The sequence below is a fragment of the Marmota marmota genome, unplaced genomic scaffold, assembly GCF_001458135.2.
Source record: "Marmota marmota marmota unplaced genomic scaffold, marMar, whole genome shotgun sequence".
In the NCBI taxonomy this organism is placed as follows: domain Eukaryota; kingdom Metazoa; phylum Chordata; class Mammalia; order Rodentia; family Sciuridae; genus Marmota; species Marmota marmota.
In genome coordinates this window covers 99,027-119,000 of record NW_025999926.1, presented here as the reverse complement: position 1 = coordinate 119,000, position 19,974 = coordinate 99,027, and the positions used below count along the sequence as shown (strand labels likewise).

The window sequence follows — 19,974 nt, the reverse complement described above, 5'->3', positions numbered from 1 at the left end:
GTTTCTTCAAAAGTTAAATGCAAGGCTGAGGATATAGCTCAGTTGGTAGAGTGCTTGTCTTGCATACGCAGGTCCTCAGTTCAATCCCCAGCCTCACCAAAAAAAAAAAAAAAAAGTTAAATGCACACTGATCTTATGCTCCAGCCACCACACTTCAAGAGAAATCAAGGTGTATGTCCATATATGCTATGAAAGACAAAGAACACATTGTATGTTTCCGTTTATATAAGCTGCTAGAGAGTGCCAAGAGTGCCAAGTATCTGGAGGGACAGGAAGCAGATTGGTGGTTGCCTAGGGAATAAAGGAAGGAGAGTTTGGGGGTTGGTGGATATGGTCCTTAAGTCCATCATAGTGATGGTTTTGCAGGTGCACACATAAATCCAAACTTTTGAATTGCACACTTTAAATTATGGTTTATATGACCAGTATACCTCAGTAACATTTTAAAAAAATATATCCAATTATATATTTCAGGGCATGTGGCTTTACTTAGGGGCACTGCTTTGGGGTCAGACTAGTGTTCCTATCCCAGCTCCATGCAGACTTTCTGAATGTGGGGCACACTAGAAGTAACTTGGGGTTTTCAATTTCTTAGGGATGCTGGCTGGTCATAGGTGAAACACTCCATTGCTTATTAACAATTAATACAGGAAATAACATTAAAATGCGGTAAAATTAAAAGGGAGGGTTGTGCTTCTGTGTGTTGCTTCACGCTCTCTTGGGTGATTCTACTCACCTGCCGCGTCCTGCTTTTCCTTTAGGGATGGAGCATTTTCAGTCGGTTCTGTGTGGCCCTCTGATTTTACTCCTGCCAGGAGAGAGGAAATGCCCCGCATATTTAAAGTAAGTGCTCTTGCTGCCTGGGTCCCTGGTTGGTTTCTGTTTGGTTTCTGCTGGGATCCAGGCTCCGGGGGCTGCTGCAGGTCACTGGAGGCTGAGGTTTCAGAAGTGCTGAGATGTCATTTTCCCCCCACCCCCATTTGCAACCGTAACTCTCTTCTCAGTCACATGGATTATCAGTAGTTTTTGGTACAGGTCACGCTCTTTCCTTCTACAAGTTAATCTCTGATTTAAAAAAACGAATATACCTGAGACTGTCCACTCTTTCCATAACCAGGCAGCTGTTGAGGACAGCTGTCAGAATCCTAGCTGAAAGTTGGGTGAGCTGACAGGGTGGGATGGGGGCAGGGGTAGGGGTAGTGAAAGAAGAGGGAAAAAGAGTGAGAGAGAAAGAGAGAGGAAAATTACAAAATAGGGCTGGGGATGTGGCTCAGTGGTTGAGTGCCCCCTGAGTTCAATCCCTGGAACCACCTCCCTTCCCTGCCCCCCCCCCCAAAAGAAAGAAGATTCCAAAGCATGAGACTTGGACATTGTAGACTCCCGGGCATGCCTTCTAGACCTGAGGGCACTTGACAAAGCAAGTTTCCTCTGGGCCATTTTCTCACAAGTCGGATTTCGTATTTCAAATCCAAATCAAGACTACCACATGGGAAAAAAATGGAGGCAATATGTGATTTTGCAATCTGAAAAAAAAGAGAAAGAAACAAAGTCCCACTGTTTAAAAATTCATGTGAAAAATGAAAATGATTCTTGAATGGGTATATAATGTGACTTAAGGAAGGAACTAGGTCCCCTTGTTTGAAATGTGGCTAGAATCAATCTAGGAAACTAGTTGACAGCTCCAAACAAAAGTGTTCCACATCCCTCAGGTCCAAGATAGATATGCTTAGACTGTACCCATCCTCCAAGAGACCTACAGAGACTTGGTCATTTGGAACTCATTTACAGAGTGGGAGATTCTGTCATTTATTATGTCATTGCTATTTAATGGGTATATAGTAAGAAAGTCTTACACATAATCCTAGAGTTCTGTTAGCCTAAATACATATTTTAAATTTGAGTTTGATCTGCCTTTGATGAGTAATGATGTGAGCTGTAGGTGTGGAGCAGGCAGACAGCATAGGCATCTTTAAACATGTTCAATTTAACAATTAGAAAACCGTGAGCATTGAATTCTATTGCAATTGTATTTTGATAGCCAATTGCAAGGTGCATTGCCAATTCAGAGATGCCCAAAGGGGCAAAGCTGTGTCTCAGAATTGATAAAATATTAAGGCTCCGTCATTACACAGCCTGGGTTCTCCTGCTTTGTACCCTTTTTGCTCCCAGTAAAATGAAGAGAATAGTTGAACCTTCCTGGTGAGGTTTCTGGGAGGATTAAATGAACTAATACCTGTCAATTCCCTCCCCAAGCAGGGTCTGCCCTCAGCTAAAATGCTCACTATTTTCATTTGATGGAGTCCAATGTGTTAGTCAGTCATAGCCTTGGGTGTTTTTATGAAGATTAGATCAGAAGTGACTCTCACATTTTACAGTGTCCGTCCCTTGCTACCCACCTGGGTGCTGGTACTCACCACTTGATCTCCTAGCTGGGCTGAGGGTGATCCTACTAGAGGTGTCATTTGCCAATGGTGAGCTTAACGGAAAAATGCTAAACAGGCTGCATAAAGGAGTGCCTGCCTTCTTATAACGTAGATATTCCTTACATCGTTCTAGGTCACAGCTTCTCAGCTCTCAGCACCTAGTAATAAATATTCAGTCCCAATATTAGCAGATAGCGAGAATGAGAAGAGTGAGTGGGTGGAAGTGCTGAGTGAATTGCACAGGATATTGAAAAAGAATCATTTCAGAGACCGCTCAGGCTATGTTCTCAAAGAGGCTTATGACAGCAGTCTACCCCTGATCAAAACCACCCAGGCAGCTGCAATCATAGGTATGGATTTACATTTACCCCACTAGGGTCACATCTTCTCACTGCAATCCCAAAAGCAAACTCTGAATAACATTGATTCCCACCTCACTTGGCAACAAAACCTGGTCTGCACTGAAAGAAGGCTGTTTATGGTCTCCTTCTCCCCATACTATGCTTACTCACAGGGGTCTCTGCAAAAAGATCAGTATGTTTGATTATAAGGTGGTGCCTGGGATAATATGGTGTTTGAAAATATACAGTAATACCTTTCTCAAGCCTGAAAAATTCTGCGTTCCAACCCACATCTGGCCCCAAGGGTATCACCCAACATGTGGTTCTACACAATAATTGATAACCGTATATCTTGAGGGAAGGAACCATCTTCTAATTCTGTTCTCCCCATGCCCAGTAAATAAATGAAAAACATCCAGGCACAGGGACTCAGGCCTGGAATCCTAGCTACTGAAGCAGTTGAGGCAAGAGGATGTAGCAAGTTTGAGGCCAGCCTCAGCAAATTTAGTGAGACCCTGTCTCAAAATAAAACATTAAAAGGACTACAGATGTAGCTGAGTATTAGAGCACCCCTGAGGTCAATCCCCATTATGCCCATCCCCTGCAAAAAAGGAAAGAAACAGATGAATCAATGAATAAGTAACTCTAGTAAGATCTACACTTAAGCTTTTCCTATTAAGCAGGAATATTTGCATTTCCCAAGTGCCATTTCTCCTGATGCAGATGGCGTGGCAGTGAGGGACTCTCAGCTACTTGTCACATGTGCAACAAGGAGCAAGTGGCTCAACTTCTCTGAGCACTACTGTGCACGCGTGTTGGGTGCAGACAAAGCTGGTTTTTCATGGTCATGTGGAGGAACAGATGAGGGCATGTGTGTGAAGCCCTGTTCTCTGTATTCAAGGCCTTCACTCGGCCAATAGTATCTCAGCGCTTTGAGTTTAAATTCTCCCGATATTTCACTGCTTCTCAATGCTATGAGTATTCAGGCCAAGATCACTGACAAATTAGATTATAAAACTTTTTCATTTCTGAAATAAATATTTACGTTCAAATTGAAAGCATATCTCTACTTGACTATTATGCTTTCTTCAAGTATTCATGAGGATCACTTTGCAATAATCATTGTATTCAAAAAAGTCATGTTTTAACATGCTTACTTTTGTAATCTGGAAGAAAAAATAATACTGTCAATCACTTTTCCTATTATTTCTTTTCATTCTCTGTATGCTAAGTCTGCCTCTGGTTTTCAATGAAATTATTTGATTTGTTTTGAAACGTTAAAAATATTAACCTATTTGTCCAATTTATTAGCTTTATTTAGTGTTTTCCGAAAAGAAAGCGTGGTGTTTTTATTTATGTGTCATGTGTAGATCCCAAAAGAATCGCTCTGGGCAATGAAGAAGGGCTATTTGTCGTGCACATTACTGTAGATGGTAAGGAGATTTACTGATCTGGGATAATTTTTTTTTTTTTTAAATATTTATTTATTTATTTATTTTTAGTTCTCGGCGGACACAACATTTTTGTTGGTATGTGGTGCTGAGGATCGAACCCGGGCCGCACGCATGCCAGGCAAGCGCGGTACCACTTGAGCCACATCCCCAGCCCCAATCTGGGATAATTTTAAACTCTTATGATTATAGTATCAGATTTGTCCCCCCCACACTTTTTTTTTGTTCTATAAATAAAAACCTTCCCCATCTGGTTTCAAGTGTTTTCAAGTCAAATGACTTTTCTAATTTCCAAGGGCCCATAATCCCCTAAAGTCTAAATATTTTCTCAGGTGATTTTATCTGTGAGTCTGCTCTAACAACTCAAAGTGTTAATCTCCTCCCTTCCTCCCCTGCTCTTATAACGTATGCAAGAGGAGCCAGTTTAGTGCAGTCGGTCCTCCTGAGGTCTTCCCTTCTAGCATGAGGTTAGATAAAGGAGAACCCCGAGTTTGAGGGACACCAGCTATGCCTTCACTGGAAGCCTCCTGTGGCCTCTGGGTGACTTGGCTCTAGTGACGAGGTCCACGTACGGTCCACCTAGGAGTCCAGCTGGGACTCCAGTCTCTTTTATTCTCTGCTGTACCCCAAGCACTCGGAATAGTGCCTGGCATACAGCAGGCACTCAACACATATTTGTGAAATATAGGAATCCATTTAGTGTCAGAACTGCTCCTCCTGAAAGAAGTGGAATGTTTCCGTTTGGTAGGCACTGAGAGGTCTCTACCTCCAGGGCTTAGTTTTGTGCTTTATTTTGGTGATTTTATCTGGGATGGCTAAGTTAGTTATAGATTTTAATCTCCTTTTTTTTTCTTTTTTACCTGTACAATTTGTAGGTGATACTCTTTTCTTCTGGTCTATTTTGATCGTCCTCAAACCAACCCTGTGAATGTGTCTGTTATTGTTTTAGAACCTGACTTTAATCCACTGGGAAAGAATTTAAAAATCAGAAAATTTCATTTCATGTATTTGCATCAGTATCAATTCTCTTGATATTATTCCCCAAATACTTGAGGCTCACCTTTCCCCCTCTTTCTCCCTCTTTCTCCTCCTCTCCCCCACCCCCTTTCTATTCTTTGTCTGTCCCAGTTTAGACATTTAGTTGATCTTTTGGGAGTCAACCCGTGATTCCTTTGGGATCAGAGCCTGACTTAAATAACTGAGAATGTACAGATAAGCTGACACAACTAGTCTGAAAGTGACGTGCCATTTTTATTTGTGGACATTACTCATGTTGATGACATTAAGATGATTTATCAGATATTTTTGATGGGCAACTTTGTTAAATGCTTTTTGGGTAAAATTGGGAGAAGGGTCAAAATAAAGAAATCGAAATCACTCTGAACTTGACAGTGAGCTTGACAGTGACTTCCCATCTTGTTTGTCCGTGCAGAAATTCTTCGGGTTGGTGACTTGAAGAAGGTCCATCAGATTGAGCTCATCCCACATGGCCAGATCGTGGCAGTGATCTCTGGACGAAGTCACCACGTGCAGCTGTTTCCCATGTCAGCTTTGTACGGCCGGAAGATGAGCGTCCACAAGCTGGTGGAAACCAAAGGGTGCCAGGCCATGACCTCTGGAACAGTGTGCCAAGGGGCCCGCACCTGCCTCTGCGTAGCTAGGAAAAGCCAGGTCCTCTGTTTTGAGCTGTTCCAGGGCAAGAAGATTTCTCACAGACAATTTAAAGAAGTCCAAGTCCCAGCCAATGTCCAGTGGATGGCCATCTTCGGTGAGCAGCTCTGTGTAGGATTCCAGTCGGGCTTCCTGAGATACCCCTTGAGGAGAGAGGGAATCCCACACAGGATGCTGCATGCACACGACCCCACCCTGGCATTTATCGCCCGTCACCCGGAGGATGCTCTGTGTGCAGTCGAGATCTCCAGCATCGAGTACCTGCTGTGTTTTAAGAGCATTGGAGTGTACATCGACAGCAGGGGCCTCCGATGCAGGCCCGTTGAGCTGATGTGGCCCGCAACTCCCAGCTATTGTCGTAAGGCTACTTTGCAGCTCTCTCTCATATTTTAAGATTGATTTATTTACTTTACTCTTCTTTTTTTAAAATTTGTATCAGGGATTGAACCCAGGGGCCTTTAACCATTGAGACACATCTCCAGCCCTTTTTAAATATTTTATTTAGAGACAGAGTCTCACTGAGTTGCTTAGGGCCTCACTCAGTTGCTGAGGCTGGCTTTGAGCTCGTGATCCTCCTGCCTCGGCCTCCCTGAGCCGTTGAGATTATAGACATGCGCCACTGTGTCTGGCCCTCATATTGTTAATGACAGATTTTGTTTTTAAAAACAACAACACTGAAGGTTTTTTCCTAATTGGTTGATGTCTTTTTCAATAGAATCACTTTAGCAATGTTACATCTAAGTCACGCATTTGAAATAAACTTAGCATTTCATTTGTATTACAAAGCACAGTTTATCTTGAGTATTGCCTTAATCCAAGCGGTTGCTTTTATCAATGCTCCCAAATTAGTATTTTTGTGGAATGTAAGCATTACTTAATTGTAGAATATAGTTATTAAATCTTTTTTTTTCCTTTTTAGGTTTAGCTTATGTATAGTATACACATAATTGTTCCTAAATAATTTTAGTCTATTTCACATTTCTTATTGATACAGCCAGTATCTAAAAAAATAAATGTGGCCTTCCATTCACTTAGCAAATAGCAATTGAGCAAACTTACCATGCTGAGGGCAGAGGGTACAATCAATGTTAAGCAGGTCACAAGAAAAACATAGTATCTTACAGTCAAAGAGGAGGAGAGCAACAATTAAGCAACTACTGCATAAAAGAAGTAGAGCACCCCATGGAAACACCGGGAAAGATACATAATCCAAACTGGTAGAACACGGAGACCTACAAAATGGACTTTATTTTTCTTTTTAGCACTATAAAAATGTCTTTTCTACTTGGCTGCTTTTAATTATCTTTGGTTTTCAGCAATTTGACAATGAAGTGCTCAGATGTGGTTTTCTTTTCATTCATCCTGCTTGGGGCTTGGTGACCTCTTTAGATCCCAGGGTTGGATCCGTGTTTGATTTTACTGGGGCCGATTGTATTGCAGATCTTCATATTACTGGGATGTGAAAGGCAAGGGCCATGAGACTCAGGAATGATCCTAAGGTTTCTGACTTTAGCAGAGGAGTCACCGATGCTGACTGAGAGAGTGGGGCACAAGGAGGAGCAGATTGTGGGGGAGCGGAGGAAGGGACCTGGCTATTTTTTTCCTTTCTTGCTGTTGTTGAAATATCTTAAATCAAGTCCCTGACACCACGTTGCACACCCATCTCTACGTACTTTCCATGCATCTCTAAAACCAGACATTTTCTCACATAACTGCAGTGCTGTGATCACTCCTGAAGAAGTTAATGACTCTGGCTACCTTATTAAGAGGTATCCCTATTGAACCCCACTACGACTCCTTTCAAAATGTGTTTGTTGGAATCAAAATCCAAGCAGGATCCACACTGCACACCGTGGTTTTTCTCTGGATTTCTTCTGATCCCGAGTAGTCTTCCCCGCCACTGACTTCTTGTCCTAAAGAATGTTCCACAAAGGGGATCCGGCTTTCCATTTCTTCATGGTGCTTTTTAACTGTCTACACCCTGAATTTCTTATAAGTGAAAACCAGCTCTAGAGGCTTTTAGTAAGAAGGCATCATGAATGATCCTGTGTAGACCGAATCCCATCGAGGGGACACTTAGCCTCTGTCCATTCCACTCGTCATGGTAAAATTGGGGAGGGGTTTTAGGTGTTGTCAGCCCCCACTTGCCTAGTGGAGAGAAGACGGAGCGAGGAGGAAGAGGACTCAGGTCAGCAAGAGATGCCCAGAAGGAAGCTGGGGAGGAGAGTTGGGGAAGCGGAAGGGAAACATGGAGAAGAGCACCATCCAGCCCAGGAGGGATCAGTCAAGCGAACTGAGCAGGAAGGCCAGGTGGGGACCATCTGTTGGATGTAGCAGCAACCGTTGGCTGAGACCTGGAAGTGAGCAGTTCTAGTGGAGAGGTGAAGGTGCAGGTCACTTTGCCAAGGACTGAAGGATGAACAGGGGTGAACGGGGGACATGGAAAGCTAGTGGCCCTTTGAGGGACTGGACTGGAAGAAAAGAGAAGGAGACCCGGAAGAGGGATGTGGACGGAAGGTATCATTTTGGTTGTTTTAATGGGTAGACATCTTCCTGTTCAGAGGCTGGGTCTCTAGGAACCATAAGAGGTGATTATTAAACTAGAAAGTCTCAAGAATGTTACTGGCTGGAAGGCTTCACTTCTTTGCTCAGGAATTTCACCCTCCACCTGCGCTTCCCTAACCATACCCTGTGCTCCTTTGCTGTGAGTTGAACAGGTGCAGGAGAGGCAGAGTTTGAAAGGTTGACATGGATTCACACAGCTGCAGTGAGAGAGGTGTTGGGCAGCTTTCTGTGCGGTTTTTACTATAAACATTGAAAGCTGCTCTATAATTTGACTCATGTGCATGGCTTATTTAATGTGCCTTAATTAAACCATGTACATTTCTAAAATATGTTTTGAGGAAGTTACTGTATGATAATAGGGTATTTAAATGAGAATCTCCTGGTTTTCTAACCTAAACTTAAAAAAAATAATGATTTCAGCTTAGTGGATGAAAATCGATCGCAAATACTATAGGATGCCATTTAATAACATTTTTGAAGTGACAAAATGTTAGAAATGAAGGGGGAAGGAGAGGCCATGGGTGTGGTCATAAAAGGGCACCGTGGGGTCCTGTGCTATGGAGTCCCATGGTAATGGAAGTTCTGGGTGAGTGGTCCTGAGGTGTGGGAGCTGTGTATTGTCCTGACCGTGGTGGTGGACACATCCTCCTACACAGGTGATAACATTGTATGCAATTAACACCTATACCCACATGTGCCCTGCTCCAAATGCAAGCAAATCTGGGGGAAAAAAATCTGCTAAAGATTGGTACCTTTATTGAATCAATATCAATATTTTTGCTTTGCAAATTATCATTATGTGGGGGTAGCTGGGTAGAGGTACAAGAAATTATCTCTGTATTATTTTTACAACTACATAGGAGTCTATTTCCATAAAAATTAAACACAAAGCCCACATCTGCTGTCCCCCCCCCCAGGTTACAGTGCCCCATATCTCTCAGTATACAGTGAAAACGCAGTGGACGTCTTTGATGTGAACTCCATGGAGTGGATCCAGACTGTCCCCCTCAAGAAGGTATTTGACATGAAGATCGTGTAACCATGAATTCAAGATGAAAAAAGAAAAGTCCACACAGGAGTATTCCATTGGGTGTGAATTATTTGGAGGATTAAAACCCAAATACAACCAAACACCATTTCATTAGTTTTATTACTACTACTAGAGCTACTTGACATATCTAGATGTATTATAACCACCCTGGTTTTTATACTACATCTGTTTAAATCCTACAGTATTGTAATGATTTTCCATTTGGTTTAAAATTATTTTCAATCATTACTAACTTTTGTTCGGTGTGATCTGAACTCCTGTGAAGGCAAATTATACAGAAAGGAAAAAAGAAAGACAAAATTGAAGTATGTAGCCAAAGTGTTTCAGATTTTCAACAAGGATTTTACAGATTCATAATAAAGTAAATATTTTGTATCTCAACTACAAATAATTTAAATCCCAGATAAAAATGTAAAGAAAAATATTTGGTATTTTAGTAAGAGAAGAACATTGGAGATTTAAGAATAACTCCAGGGTATGTAGAAAATACATAGCATGAACCATCAAAAAGGAGTTTATATGGGAGAAGTCACAGTTATCTGTGAGATTTTTGTCCTGCTTTAAGCAATAGCCGTCCTAAGGACTATCCTTCACATAACACCTTCAAATATACTTTTCTGAAAGTATATTTTTCTGAAAGTCTATTTTGAATGTAAACTACTCACAATACTGTTTGGCAAAATGAATTCACAAGGAAGATGATGAGTCTTTTCAGAAACTTTTTAGTTACTAGTCACTTTTAAAAAGTGAATTGAGGTCTGGGGGTGTGGCTCAGTGGTAGAACACTTGCCTGTCATGCACCATGTATTTAGCTACATACTTCAATGTTTGATCCCTAACACTGCCCAAAACAAAACAAATCAAAATGAAAAAGTTCATTTAAAAATCAATGGATTTCTATTTAAGTTGATAATTTTAATTTTTCTTAAACTATGACATTCACATTTTGAAATTTCATCAATACAAGTTTGTAACACCTAACACCATCCACTCTGCTAGATTGAATTTTTTTTTGAGATCACAGTATTTAGAGGGGTGAGTCTAAATAAAACATTTTAATAATTAATGCTTTCTCAAGCAAATGTTCTTTTTATAATCTTTAAACTATTCATTGAAATGGTAATCTTGTTTTTTATTATTTTAGGTTCGACCTTTAAATAATGAAGGATCCCTGAATATCTTACATTTGGAGACGATTAGATTGATATATTTCAAAAATAAGATGGCAAGTAAGAAATGACTTTTCTTCTTAGTGGACTACATCTAAGAAACTCTTTCTCCAGGGGGTCACTCAAGGTCATGCAGCAAGTATGCTGAGAGGCATCTGGGGCATCTGACCTGAGAGTCTGGTGCCCACGGAGCAGCGCAGTCCCCTGAAGCTGGCACAGATGTAGACCTAGTCACTCGGCTCTGGTGGCCTGCAGTTGTCAGAGGCCCTGTTTCTTGGCATCTGTGACCACTGATGACCATTTCTGATGCTGCCTGTGGGAACTCATTCGCTTCCCCAGAGGGCGTGGGTCTCCAGCTGCACAGAGCCATAGCACAGACACCAGCCCATCCTCGAGGTCCCACCTACACTATAGACACCAGCAGACTTGAAGAGTGGGGGAAAATAGGCGACCTCGAGGGATCATTTCTCTCTCTAATTGAATGCATGGGAGGAAAGGCCCAGGGTAGCTGTGCATTGGGTGACAGAATAGCACAACCTAGATGGCTGAAAGGACAGATCAAGGTGTGGGCAGGGTTGATTCCCTCTGAGGCTGGGAGGGAGAATCTGCCCCAGGCCTCTCTCCAGCTTCTGGAAGTTTCCATCAGTCTGGCATTCCTTGGCTTGTAGAAGTATTATCTGCCTCTGCCTCCATCTCACATGGAGCTCTCCCCGTTTGCCTGTGTCCAAATGTCCCCTTTTCATAAGGACACAATTATGTTGGATCAGGGCCCATGCTAGTGGTCTCATCTTAAATTGATCATCTGCAAAGACCTAGTTTCCAGTTGAGGCCACCACGGGTACTGCAGTTGAGACTTTGCCAACTTTATGAGGGACATAATTCAACCTCTAATGAGATGCCTTCATTTCTTTTTTGGGGTCCAAGATAGTTTTGAGGGTTTATGTTTCACAGTTTTGTTCACTTCTGGATATTGAAATCTAATATCTCAATATCAGAATAAGCCCAGATCTCTATGGAACCAGATAAGAGTCACCGGATCTTCCCCTGAGATGAGAAGGGGAAATAAGTAGAGAGCAGTGATTTCTCTCCCTCCACCCTCCTTCCTCACCTTCTTTTCCTGCCATGGGGCTCAGAAATGTTTTGCTATGTTGCAACGATAGTAATCACTCTTATTTGTTGGAACACTTGCCCTTCATGCCTACAGTGTTATTTTTGTCACTGTGATCAAAATATTTGACAAGAACAATTTAGGAGGGTGAAAAGTCTCCGAGGCGCCATCCAACGGTGAGCTGATTCCATGGTTCTGGGCCTCAGGCGAGGTAGAATATCATGGCAGAACAGCATGGGAGGAGGAAAGCTGCTCACCTCCTGGTAGCCAGGAAACTGGGAGAGAGCCGTCAGGAGGAGCCAGGAACAAAACACAAAATCCCCCAGGCACTCCTCTAATTACTCAGTTCCTCCAGCCTACAGGTAACACCCAGTCATCCATTCAAATTATAAATTCCTCAAATGGTTTAATCCACCGATTCGCTTACAACTTTCATAACCTAATCATTTCACTTCCACCATGAACACAGGAGCTTTTGGGGAGCGCTTCATATCCAAACCACAACACTTTGCAGCATAACTGAATATCTTCACATCCTTAAGCTCCAAAAATGTGATAGGAGAGCCGGGCATGGTGGCACACACCTGCAATCCCAGTGGCTCCGGAGGCTGAGGCAGGAGGATCATGAGTTCAAAAACAGCCTCAGCAACAGTGAGGCACTAAGCAACTCAGGGAGACCCTGTCTCTAAATAAAATATAAAATAGGGCTGGGGATGTGCCCCAGTAGTCGAGTGCCCCTGAGTTCAATCCCTGGTACCCTGCCCCTCCCCACAATGTGATTGGGAGGAAAAAGTTAGCACGTGGGAGTGGAGAGATGCCAAAGCCATTGCTTTCTCCTCGTGAAATGAGGTCACTTTATAGGAGATTGAAAATTAAACCCTGGCATGTTCATGCTGTTTATAATCTTAGTAATTGGCTGTCATCTACTTCTTGTAACTTCTGGAAACTAGAGCCATCCGATATCGGTGCAGGTCCTTGACAACAGGACTCGAGGAGATGTGAGGCCTTTTCAGTTTCAAGAACTTCTTCCTTTTGTTTTCCATATATCCACACAGATGAAGACGAGCTGGTATTCCCTGAAACATCAGCAAGTCCTCTGAGGCAGATGGTCCCACACGTCAACAGCAAGCAGCGTTACTCCTTCCGAGTCCCCAAAGGGAAAAAGACCCTCTCCAAGGGGCTGTGACCACCCTCAAGGGGGGCGGGGGAAAGCGAGGGACCACTCACCCCTCTGGGAAAATGGAACTGGGTCAGGGTCATCTGCTCCCTGTGGCGACGTCTTATGACCTTGGTGGTCCTGAGTATGAAAGCCAGTGGGATGCGTGGGGGGTCATTTCTCTTTGAGCGTGGAATGATTGATATTTCGTGTGTGAGCCTCTGCACAAGGCCATCTCAGAGCGTGTGTGCACCCCACGACGTGTCCCGTGAGCAATAAACAGGACATGCGTGCAGCTGGAGAGACTCCTTTCTGACTCGGTCTGCCTTCCTCAAAGTTAATCTCCTTAAAGTTGGCTGTGATTTCTGTAACCAGAGGGGTAGAAAATGAGGCCAATCTTTATTCGACATACAAATAAAAACACAATTAAAAAAATGAATTCAAAGAGTGACTATTGTATGAAAAATACACAACAGGGCTGAATTTGTCCATCAAAGATGTGGCTGTTTGAGACCATGTGATTTCTATCCTAAAGCTTTCCAAACCATGTGCCGGGGGACAGACTACTTCTCTCCACTCACTGAGTGTGTTCACTGGATGGGTTCTATAAGCTGTGCACGAAAAAGAGGCTGCTACAATTTTGTCTTTGCCTAACAAAGTTGACTGCAGTAGCATGTGGTTTGCTGACTAATACCTCAAGTAATAATTTTCAGTAAAGCAGTGACCTCCAAAGTGCAGCCAGAGGTCTTCTAGTTTCAAACATGATATTTCTAAACCATTCATCTGAGCTGGGTGTCTTCTGCTCTCTCCCTTCGAGACCCTTAAAGAGCCCGGGCCAGAGCCAGCAGCACTGCAGAAGACCTGCCCTTCTTGAGGCCCAAGGACTGAAATGCCACCCACCCCCCATCTCCTTTATGTCAAGGTATTTCCTTGCACTTAAAAAACTAGTTTTGTTGATTTTTTAAAGTTTTTCTCTAAAAAATTTCTGGTTTAAGAAATAAGCCAGACTCAGAAAGTCAAGGGTCGAATGTTTTCTGTTCTATTCCATGGAAATAGAAGAGGAAGATCTGTGAAGCCCTGGAAGGAGCTGGTGGGGGCTGGTGGGGAAGGGGAGGAACTGCAAGGAAGAGTTCGGCCGAGTTGTGCTATGAACATACATGAATGTGCCAGAGTGAGTTTCACCTTTATGTTGATCTGTAGAGCACCAAGAAATAGAAAGAGGACCAATATAGAGGAAAGGGAACAGGAAAAAGAAGACCAATATAGAGGAAGGGGAACAGGAGAGGGAGGAGGGGAGGGAAAGAGGAAGTACTTAAGACTGAAATGGAGCAAATTATATTTCATGCATATCTGATTATGTCAAAATGAACCCCACTATTACGTATAACTATACTGAACTAATAAAAATATCTAAAATTATTAACATTCAGCCTTAAGAATGAAATTATGGCATTTGCCAGTAAATGGATGGAGCTGGAGAATATCATGCTAAAGGAAATAAGGCAATCCCAAGGAACCAAAGGCTGAATGTTTCTTTGATATGCAGATGCTAATCCACAATAAGGAGGGGACTCAGGAAGAACAGAGGCACTTTGGATTAGACAGAGGGGAGTGATGGGAGGGGAGCGGGTATAGGAGTAGGAAGGATAGTAGAATGAATCAAGTCTGTTAAGCATCCTATCATCAGGAACCTCCTATTTTCAGAGATTTCTTGGAAAGGGTAATAATCAAAGTGACTGTGACCTTTTCTAAAAATAGCAAACTTGTGAATATGTCTTAAATAAATAGTAACTACAAAAATGAATCGATGATAATGCCCCTGACTTTTGAGTCTTATTTCTGTGGGGAGGAGATATGAAATTAAGATGGATTTCTATAAAATCTTCCACCAGTTAAGTGGTTTTTCTCTCTTTACTATTGACTGTTTCTTGGTCATATCCTGAGCTTTTGATAATGCTTGTGTTAGTTAGGGTCTGTCATTGTGATGACCAAGATACTTGACAAAAGCAACTTAGAGGAGGAAAACCTAATTTAGGCTCAGGGTTTGAGAAGTTCGGTCAGTTCAGGGCAGAAGACATGGCAGGGAAAGGCTGTCAACTCATGGCAGCCAGGGAACAGAGAGAGAAGCAGCTACAGGGACAAGTACAGACACCCAAAGACACACCGCCAGTGACCTGGTTCCTCTAGCCACTCCCCTCCTGCCTTCAATTATGCCCCAGTTAATCCTCTCAAATTATTAATCCAGAGAATGGATTCCTGCGCTGGTTAGGTCATGGCTCATAATCTAGTCCTTAACCTCGGAACAGTCCTGCATGAACACAGAAGCTTTTGGGGGACACCTCACATCCAAACCATAGCAATGCTAATATTAGTGATTTCTGACCACATGAAATCCTCACAGTTCTGGGCTGTAGGTTGTTATGGTTTGAATGTGGTTGGTTCCTTGAAGGTGCACGTGTTGGAGCTTGGTCCCCAGTGTGTTGGTGCTGGGACGTGGTGGGACCTTTAAGAGGTGGGGCCTAGTGATAGTGATAGATAATCAGGACATGGGGTTCACCCTCGGAAGGGATTAATGCTATCTCTCAGGAATGGGTCAGGTCTGATAAAAGTGGATTTGTTCATATGACAGCAGCTTGTTCTACAAGAGGGAGCCTTATTCTCCCCAATCTCTTGCTTCCTGGCCTTGCCATGTGACCTCTTCTCTCTGTGCTCCCACCGTCATGACTCCATCTGCCATGAGGCCCTCATTACAGCAAGCAGAGGCCAGCACCATGCCCCTGGCCTGTGAGCTAAATAAGCCTCTTTTCTTTAAGAGTACACAGCCTCCGGTATTTTGTGATAGCAACACAGACTAAAGCAGAGTTTCATGGACAGATTTCTGTAGATAGGCATTTCTTCTCTGGACGCAGGGAAGGTGGGGGGCTTCTTTGACTCTCCCAGCAAAGAAGGCACCAAGGAGGGTGTGGTGGGCCAAGGCATGGAAGGGGGCACTAGGGAATCTATCTGCTCTGAAGTCCTCGCTCCCTGTGAACTCTCCCCACCATCCCCATCTTCCCCCATGGGCCCACTCCTCTTGTCTTGCTGTGATAGGTAGCATATTAGTGCCACCCAGGTGGGCACAGCATGATAGGAAAGGAATTTGGATAAAGTGGCCCTGGAGAAATTGAGGCTTTATCTGGGGCGATTTAGTGATTCTGTAGGGTGTTTTGAGCCAGAAGCATCACTATCACCTGGGAAGGTGTTAAAAATACACTAGAAATTCAGAGGAGGAGCTCCTGATCTGTTTCCAGCAGCCTCCAGGGAATTTGTATGCAGGTTGCAGTGTGTGAGCCGTTGATCTGGGATCATGGAGATGTCTTTAGTGCAATATGGGCCTTTCTAATCATTTAAACCTTGTTAGGGTTCTCAACTGACTTTTCCAGTTAGGGTCACTGGCAGAGTCCGGAGACCTGATTTGTTTGCCATGGTTTGGGAGGGTGGGCAGAGGTCAGAGATCTCAGCCACAAAGATCTGAAGGATCCACAGCCCAAAATGTCAGTAATGACAAGATCCAGAATTATGTGGGCCTGGGATAATTTAGGCTTTATCAGATCATATGTGGGGTCAACTGGCTTTTATTCGCAGCAATTTAGGCCTACATAAGGCCATGAAATAACTTTTGTTCACAGCAATTGACACCTTATTTTGTGGAATAGAATATTAGCATAATTCAGTGTTTATATAAGGGCATTTGTTCTTAAGGGAACGTTGCAAGGAGGAAATCCACGTCTGTTCCCAGACCTGAGGGGAGTGTGCTGTTTCCTTCTACCAAGCCCTTTCTGCCGCTGAGGCTTCAACAGAGGTTATTAGCACCACCTTGTGGCCATCATCTGCCACTGCAATGCATAGACTAGCTCTCCTATTAATGATTAATGATTTATTAATGATTAATAAGACACAACCCAACCCTTATAGAATCCATTATTTCCTGGCAGAAATTTTAGAGAGAGTTATTATTATGAAATAAAATCACAGGTAGGGTAATTCAGAGATTTTCTTTAAATGAATAACTTCCTTCCTCTCTTTTAAATTTGAAATATTAATTATAATGATGATAAAACATTAAATTTTCATGTTAAGGCAAGTATTTGTTGTAAAGAATTTTCTGAAAAGTACCAAATGGTTACAAAGGTCTGAATATTGTTTGTATAAATTCCTAGTGATCGCAAGAACAATTTAATAATGAGAGCAATAACATCAAATCATTTAAAAATACCTTTTGTCTTGGAACTATTTACTGAAAGAATTCATATAAAACATATAATTTTAGCTGTCATTCTAATTTACTATGACAAAACTGTGAGACATTATAATATTTTATAAACTGTTGATGTTTTATCTGAACAACTTCAATACACCTGTTTAAGATGTTCACTTAGTTTTGACCAATATAACCATATAACTATAAAACCACTGAAGATTTTCACTGCCTCAAAGTTCCTTCCTACTTTTATAAAGCTATTCCCCTCATCCTGGCACCAGGAGACCACAGATCTTATTTCTGTCCCTAGATTGCTTTAGCGTCTTCCAAGATTTAACATGAATGAGGTCATTAGTATGCATTCTGACTCATTTTGCTTGGAATAATGGTTTTGAATTTTCTACCGCATACTTCTTTTTTTTACTGTTGAATAAGATTCTGTTGTTTGGAAACACTAAAATTTTATTTTCTTTTTACTTCTTGATGGACATTTGAGTTGTTTCCAGTTTGAGGATTTTTGCATAAAGATATGAACGTTTTTGTCACAAGTTATTTCCATTCTCTAGAATTTCAGGTCACACGTGAAGGACATGTTTGTTTAATTACATGGGAAATTTCCAAATGACTACCAACTTATTATCACCAGAAATGTGTGATAGTTCCAATTAAATAGACATGCTTGCCAATATTTGGCATTTCCTGAAAATTTTCTCATATGTAATTACAGATATTTTAATGGGTGTGTAGTGATATCTCAGCAACGCTTTAATTCACATTTCCAGAGAGCTGGGTAATGATGTTGAAATCTTTTCATGTGCTCTTTGGCCTTCTCTATGTTCTTTTGTGAAATGTCTCTTCCAATCTTCTGCTCAGTTTGCTAAAATTAACACTGTATTGATAACTATAGATTGACATCCATCTGTGAGAGACACAGACGCATCCACTGAACATTATGCCCAGTTTCCCTTCATGTCCCCATGATATCGTTTTGCAAAACTGTAATGAAATGTCACACCCAGGACATTAACACTGATACAATCAACAACTTGCTATTCAGATTTTCTTTCTCAGTTGTACTGGTGTGTGTTTGTGTGTGTGCACTAAATTCCATACAACTTTCATCACCCATGTGCCTTCCTGTAGCCACTATCACAGTTGAAACACTGAATAGCTCCATCAGCACAAGAATCCCAGGTTGCCATTTTAATATCACACCCACGTCTCATACTTCCCTGGACCCACACCTCATCCCTAACTGGAAACTAATAATCTATCCTCCATTGCATTAAACCAATAGATCAATTTGTGTTAAACGGACATATATAATATATTTTAAGTTCTCTTTTGCTACTTTTATGTCATGCACAGGGTTTACAGGTAAGCTAAGTGGAATGGTGCAGAGAAAACCGCATCTATGATACCTTGTTCAGACCCAGGTTTAAATTGGATTGCCCATGGAGAATGATTTCTTTTGGATGTTAGTTTATCCCTTTAAATACTAAATAGCAACTGTTGGAGAAAACTTTTAAATTTTAAGGAAGTTCAATTTATCATTTTAAAACCAATTCTTCTTTTTGATGCTTCATCTAAGAAATCATTGCCTACCATAAAGGATTAATTCTAGATATTTTACAATTTTAGCATTTACACTTAGGTCTATGCTAAATTTTGAGTTATGTTTTTGGGGGTGAGAGGTGAGAGATGATATTCTTTTTTTCTCAAAGTTCTGGTGGTTGGATTGTTTCCCTTCTGAATTATTTGAAACTATTATTTGGTTCATTTTTCTGTTCCATTTGTTAGTGCCTGCCCTCTAGATTAAGTCTTTAAATAGGCTGTGTAACTCATCCTTTTTCAAAGTTGTTTTGGCTCTTCTAGATCCTTTATGTTTCTCTATAAGCTTTAGTATTCTCTATTCAATTCATTCAAAAAAAAAATAAACAACAACAACAACAAAAATTCCTGACAGGTGTCACATTTAAGTTATCTATGGTGATCTGTAGATCACTTTGTATAGAATGGTACCAATATTGAATTTTATGTATCTTGCCGTTAGGTTTTTCATTCTTCTCTTCAATCTTTTGTTGTTTCCTCTGTAGATATAAGGTATTATTCCTAAATATTTCATGATTTTTTCACACTATTGTCAGTGGTATTGTGGCTTTAGATTTTTATTTTTATATTGTTGCCAGTGCATAGAAATAAAAATTTATTTTTGTATAAATGACCTTGATATCTTGATCTTTGTTAACTTTCACTTACCTGGTCTAGTACTTTTTTCTAAATTCCTTAGATTTTTCTACGTACATAAGTACATTTTTTCAAATAAATCCATATTTACTTCTTCCTTTATAGTCTGTGTACTATTCATTGTTTTGATCTTGCTTTATTGGACTGGCTTGTGTAGCCAATAAAATCTTGAATGGGAGAAGTGAAAACTTCGTCCTGGATTATAGAAGAAGGAATTAAGGCACAATATTTAGTATTATATTATTGGTATCATATTCCCAATAGTTTTTCATTGTCACATTGGGGAAATTTCTTTCTACTTTATTGGGAAGTTTTATTACATAGGGGTATTGGAGTTTTAAGATGTTTATTCAACATCTGTTGTGGTTTGAATAAATGACGCCCCCCCAAGTCCATGCGTTAAAGGTCTGGTCCCCAGGGTGACACTCCTGGGAGACAGTGAGATGCTCAAGAGCTGGGGACTAGTAGGAGGTCTGTTATGGTTTGGATGTGAGGAGTCCCCCAAAAGCTCATGTATGAGACAATGCAAGAAGGTTTAGAGGAGAAATAATG

At 41.5% G+C, this 19,974-nt stretch overlaps 1 protein-coding gene across 1 annotated transcript in view; it reads left to right on the top strand.

Annotated features, from left to right (window-relative positions):
* The window catches only part of LOC125615862 (serine/threonine-protein kinase MRCK alpha-like), a 42,102-nt gene extending 36,393 nt beyond the window's left edge, over positions 1-5,709 (top strand). Inside the window, exons 9-10 of the mRNA XM_048800281.1 lie at positions 762-843; positions 5,648-5,709. The gene's annotated coding sequence lies outside the window, so the exon portion shown is untranslated. The remainder of the gene's footprint in view (positions 1-761; positions 844-5,647) is intronic.
* The last annotated feature ends 14,265 nt before the right edge of the window (positions 5,710-19,974 follow it).